The 6,399-nt window shown below is 33.9% G+C and overlaps 1 long non-coding RNA gene across 2 annotated transcripts; it reads right to left on the bottom strand.

Moving 5' to 3' along the window:
- Positions 1–739: 739 nt before the first annotated feature.
- LOC112802212 (uncharacterized) lies at positions 740–5,489 on the bottom strand. Of its 2 annotated transcripts, none has more exons than XR_003202240.3 (5): positions 4,696–5,489; positions 3,790–3,943; positions 2,663–2,726; positions 1,765–1,864; positions 740–1,182 (listed from the first exon to the last, which is right to left on the bottom strand). It is a non-coding gene; the product is annotated as an uncharacterized lncRNA (long non-coding RNA). The 2 variants fall into 2 exon arrangements; XR_003202239.3 differs by having other exon boundaries at positions 3,790–3,954; positions 4,696–5,484.
- Between the last annotated feature and the right edge of the window lie 910 nt (positions 5,490–6,399).

The following is a 6,399-nucleotide window of genomic DNA, read 5'->3' as shown; positions in this document are numbered from 1 at the left end:
AAACATGCAAGGAGTGGTGCAAATACTTTGATATTTGATTCATCTTACACAAGGAAGTGTATTGTCAAGGCCATTTGTATGCACGAGTACCCTTTATCATTTGTGGAACATGTTAGAATGAAGAAAGTATATGTATCAATGCAACCAATCTTTAAGATTCCTAGTGAAACACAATTAAGAAGGACATTCTTGAAATGTGTAAGGTGGAGAAGCTAGACATGACTAAGATAATGGACGAAAATGATAGTCGAGTAGCAATTACTACTAACATGTGGACTTCCAACGAAGAAAAAGGATACATAGTTGTTACGGTACACTACATTGATAGTTCATGGATTTTGCAAATGCGCATATTGTGGTAATGCTCTAAAATATACTTCTAATAATTGATATGACCACTACAAGAGACACGCCGAATAGCGGCGGTTCTTTTAGGAATTTGCGGCGATTTTTAACCGCCGCGAAATAAAATTCCAGCGGTTCCACAAGCGTTGCCTATTAGGGGGTGGAGATTTAATTTTGCGGCGATTTTGGAAAACCGCTGGCACAACTGCAGCAAATCAGATAATTGATTTTACGGCGGTTGCAAAACCGCCGCTATTCTGTCAGCGAATTTGAAAAAAATTGTGGCGATTTAAAATGGCCACAAATCTATGTAGGATTTTTTTTTGAAAAAATGAGACAGTTTTGAACCGTCTCAATTTCATACCTGGGCTTATAAAAAAACTGAATAACGGGAGGAATTAATTATGTACTCTATTTGCATTTGTAACAGCATATTGGTCCACCTATAAGTGAATCTATATACACTTTATTTGCATTTGTAAACAAAAAACAAGAATGCAATGCATTTATGTGTAGTACGCAAGAGTTACATGAATTCACATGAGAGAGGGAGGGAGAGAGAGAGATAGAGAGAGAGAGAGAGAACGGGAAATCTAAGAGGTTTGTAAATCGATATCCAACAACTTCTGGTTGGAGTAAATCAGCTTCATCAACCTAGCGCAGGCACAGCCTCAAGCAGTTAGTGTCAAAAGTACTTGTCAATCTTCTCTGTTTGAAAACAGCTTCTTGAGCAGCCTTCAGAGCTTCTTTCTTCAACTCAGCCTCTTCATGATCTTCCTCCTGTTCACGCCTCAAAGCTTCAGCGGCTTCTTTCTCCTTTTGTCTCCGTACTTCTGCCTGCAAGGAGTGAAATTTTAAAATTAGTAATTACACCACATTCGAGTCAAATGTACAAATTAGATTTACATTTGCGAGACCATATACACATTCAATTCAAAGAGCATGTAGATTATCTGATCTACATGCAAACACCACCCCTTTCCAACCATAACCAAAATACTAGTGTGATATCTATTAAACAAATCTCAATTCTTCTCAATTGAATATCAAAAACTAACGATTCAAAATGCCACCTAGATTAATTAATTACAAATACATGTAAAAAAAAGTGCAATACCATTTCAACAACCCATTTGATACAGGAAAATATAAAACAACAGGTATGTGCACAATAAGCAAGCCAAGAAAAGCTTCTACCAAATATCAACTACCATCATGTATGAAACTTGTTTTCAGTTTTCAAGAATAAAGATGGAGTCTAAGAGGTAGCCATTTGGTAACTGTCATATTATTCTAAACATCACCATAATCACATATGAAGATTACTTCTTGAAATGTAGCATCATTCAGAGTTCAATAACCAGCATAATAGCATCAACAAAATTTGGCAAGGAATTAGAAAAAATACCATCTCCTTACCTATTCGCTTCTAGAATAGCAACATGTCTCTAGCAAGTTTTCGGGTGCGTATACTAGCAGTCCGCATCCATTTAATTGATCTACTCACTTTCAGTCTAACCTGAAAATGAGAGAATAAAAACCAAATATCATGAACTAACAAGAGGATGCGCAGAAACCAAACTGCCGACAGAAGATATAGAACATATATGTACAAAGCATTCAATTCCCGAGTCCTGCTACTAGACACTTAGGCAGTAATATATAAGAGGTATAGCCTTCCATCAGAACCTACAACAATCATCTACAAAGACATTGGTTAATACTTTTATTGCTTGGCATATTATATCTTAAAGTTGTTAACAAAAGCAAAGTCTATAGAAATCCACATCACAATAGCCAATTCCAAAGCTCAAAAAAATAAACATGACAATATTAAGTTATGCAGTTAGACTAGTCTTCAAGCCTAAAACAAAAATCTTCCAAGTGAAATAAGTTACTGTAAAATGCCTAAATTACTAATACGTGATAATTTTATTAAATTCTGAAACAATATATATTCAGTTTTCAGTGACAAGTATAATAAACAGTGTTGGATGATTCTTAGGTGCATGTATTGTATTTGAAGAAAGTCAACATATATTGGCTCTTAGGTGCATGCAAAAAATAGTGTTAATTCATATGTGAAGTGGTGAATAAGCTTGTACACACAACAATATAAACAATCACATCATTCTTAGGTGCATGTATTGTATTTGAAGAAAGTCAACATATATTGGCTCTTAGGTGCATGCAAAAAATAGTGTTAATTCATATGTGAAGTGGTGAATAAGCTTGTATACACAACAATATAAACAATCACAGTTCTCAATCACTGATCAAATATTCTGCAGAATTTATTAATTCTCTGTTTTCTTACCTTCTTATTAAGTTCTTCTTGATATCAAAGAGCTAAGGTCACGATTCCATTGCGGCTCTCGTTCCTTTCCGCAAGGAAAAAAGAAAAACAAAAAAGAAATAAGTAAGCCAAATATACTAAAATAGTATCTAATAATTTCAAAAACACCAAACTATAAGATAATCAAAACTAAAATAGTATCTAATAAATTCAAAACAAAAATGCATTAATAGATAATTGAATTACCAAAAATGCATTTAGATGCAAAATGGCGTCAATGATGCTGGATTGATAAGTGGCTATTAAAGATAAAAGCCTACATCGGAAATGAAGTTTTTTATATTCAAGTTCGCTTCAAATAGCATTGCTTTTTAAAAAATCATAAAAAGAGAAAAAGTATTCTAAAAAAGAAAAAACTTAAAAAGAATACTTAAAGATGATAAGAAAAATGAGATTCTTACACCATCAACTTTTACAACTCCTTTATGTGAACAAATCTCTGTTGCACTGGCAAAATTGTCCTATGACTACTACTACACTTACACTTATGCTCCCTTCAATTGCAATAAAAATCACATGTTAATAAATTCATTATTAATCAATAACTTGACTTACTGAATAGAAAATTCAACAACTGCTAATTTAATCAAATATCTCTTTCTTGAAGCAGCATGGTTATTAAGCTCTTAGTTACTAAGAAAAATAAGTTAAAATCCGAAGCTCATAAAAATAAGCTAATTCCAAGATCTAAAAAGGTAGAACCGCCATGTTTGAGGAATCATTGTCATCATCCTCATCCATATTTTGGTCCTTCCTTACAAATTAATAATTTATTCTTAAATCAACATCAATTATTGCATTTAGTGAGAAGAAAAACAAATAATCATTTCATCAAACACCTGGAGTGCTTGAGAATTTGAAACAATTCAATTAAGAGTGACTAAAACTCATTGAACGTTGTTATATCAAATAGCAAAGCAGTCACAATATGCGAATGAAAACCAAATAAATGAAGTGAAAAGGCAAGGAGAAAGAGAACCAGAAACTAAACATATTAAAAGAGCAACCATTAGAGAGCAACGAACCATCAACTCAACATAATTATGCAAAAACTACAATAGATTAATTAAAAGACAGCAGATACCTACCATCAGCTGAGTCGAAGATCTCTCATTAGTGGTATCCTCAAGATAATTACAAACAAGTCCACATGATCAACAGAAAATTTAAGGAAGGCCATCTTGAGTGCAATTTCAATTGCAATAGATCCATTGCTAGAAAAATATGCTCGAGAAGCCCAACCTGCCCAAATACTAAGTACGATATTACAAGCATAATAATTAGCAAGCTTATGTAGTGCTCACATCATTATTGTCAACCAAAACCATAACAATTTCTCTTCAAATATCTCATGTTTACTAGAATTCCAAAGTCAAACAAATTGTCATATAATTGCCATATATAGATAGAGGTGAGCAGAAATAACGCTTTAATTTGAAACAATATTAATAACCACCAATAATATATAAACTTTCTTTTAAAGAGATGGGATTCATGGCTTCTAGAGGCTTGAACTCATAAAAAAACAGCCTCTTATCACCTGAATACCCTGAGCCAAATCTGAATCAAAATAACCTGAAAGCACAATCTGAACCAAGAAGATATATAATGCATAATGCTGTTAATCCAGCAGCAAAAAAAACTTTTCCAAAAAAATTTCCTTTCCCTTTTGGGTCAGCATAATCCAAGCCTAAAAGACAGAAAAACATAAACAGGAGAAATTAAATTAAAGAGGCCACATCTATGATAAGCTAAGCAAATCCAATGGCATGAAATAAACTACAGAAAGTTTTAGAACTAATGAATCTTCAAACACCTTATGATTGTGCAGTCATATACCAGCATTCATTCTATCATAGATTAAGGTGTTGAAAAAGGCAAAGCTGTCGCTCCAATTTTCAAATTGATTGTAAAACTCAACTAGTAAATTTGATTTGGAAGACATAGGAGTGAACAAGTTCAAGCATTTCTAAAAATTCATTTAGAAAGCTTACTGAAATCACTGCTTCTTCTTCTTCCACAAGAGAAAAACATCAATCTCCTCGTATGCATATTCAGGATGCAGGTGGTCATGAGGGATTCTTGATATCCAAACCTCATCGCACATCTCCCAAAACTTCTTGTGCGCCTCCAAAGACCTCACCTGGTACCCGAGCAACATGACGCCGTCTTTAGACACCAAAGCTTCCATGGAGAAATCAAGTTCTTCATCGACTCCTCGATGTAAACCATGTCCGTCGCCCAAACCACGTCAAACAACGGGTTAAGTGCCTGGATCTGATCCTTATTGTTCCATTACAATACGGAGTGCTTCAGATTCTTGCGTAGCACGGGCGTGTTCACCATCAGGTTGCGCTTTAGCGCCAGCATCACGGGGAGAGGAGGGGCTTCCGTAGCACAGGCTTGTTATACATGTAGAGTAGAGGGGAACGGTCATGGCGGTGAGAGGAGGTTGGGTCGGTAGAGAACAGGGGTTCGCCCCTTCGACTCTCCTTTTCATGGGTTCCCTGCTATATATTTTGGGTAATCTGAACTGATTTGGGGAAAATTGGATTAGGGTTAGTGGCGGGACTTCATGGAATCGACGCTAATCCAAGTTGATTCTGTGTCACGTTGAATAGATCGGATATCAATCACAGCTATCTTAGCAAATTGCAGTAGATAAAGAAACTGCAAGCAATTTGTCGCCTCTATCTTCCGTGTTTCCTGTAGTGGACTTTTAATATTTGTAACGATAATAATTAATATATTTTTTAACAATTTTAAGTTTTACTTGTGTTCTTGCCCATCATATGACTGAAGTGCTCTCTAATGCATTAATGAAAATTTTGTTGGGTGAAACATGGATAGAAAATTGTCAATTATTACATTGGATAATTATTCTATTAATGATGAGTTGTTGGAGAGTTTAGATTCAAAATATTTGTTGTTAGGGAATTCCATGTTACATATACATTATTGTACTCATATCTTGAACTTAATTGTGAAAAATGGTTTAAATTTGGTTAAAGAAAGTGTGGAAAAAATTTGTGGTAGTGTGGTGTATTGGACTTCAACTCGTAAAAGACATAAAACCTTTGAAACTTGGTGTAGTAAGTCAAATGTTCCATTTATGAAAAAATTAACTCTTGATTGTCCAACTAGATGGAACTCCACTTATGTGATGTTAGAGACTGCATAGTTGTATAGAAATATATTTCCTCGATTAAGACAAAAAAATCCTAATTATAAAAGTTTGCCAAGTAATGAGGAACGAAAACTTGAGCAAAGAAATTTGTGGTAAATTAAAATTATTTTATAATATAATGCAAATAATTATTTTAACAAATTATGTGATATAAATATTGCCTTGAAAAATGGTCTGCTTTTTTGATTCCACTAATTAGTAATATAGTGTGTAGTATGAGGATAAATTTTGAAAAGTATTGGGAAGAAATTTATGGCATGATGGATATTGCTGTCATTCTAGATCTTAGGTATAAACTTGCTAGTCTTGAGTATAAATTTTTAATGTTGTATCAAAATCAAGATGAATACTCAAGTAAGATTGAGAGGATCAAATAGATATGCTATAACTTGCTTCATGAGTACTAACAAAATGCATTTAATTCAAGTAATGCCTTTGAGGATTTTGCACAAAGGCTACAGATGAATGTAAAGCAAGATGATTATGCTGCTTATCAGTTGTATATCAAATA

Source organism: Arachis hypogaea, chromosome 5 (assembly GCF_003086295.3).
Source record: "Arachis hypogaea cultivar Tifrunner chromosome 5, arahy.Tifrunner.gnm2.J5K5, whole genome shotgun sequence".
NCBI lineage: Eukaryota > Viridiplantae > Streptophyta > Magnoliopsida > Fabales > Fabaceae > Arachis > Arachis hypogaea.
The sequence above is the reverse complement of the archived record's forward strand: the minus strand, read 5'-3'. Positions and strand labels throughout refer to the sequence as shown.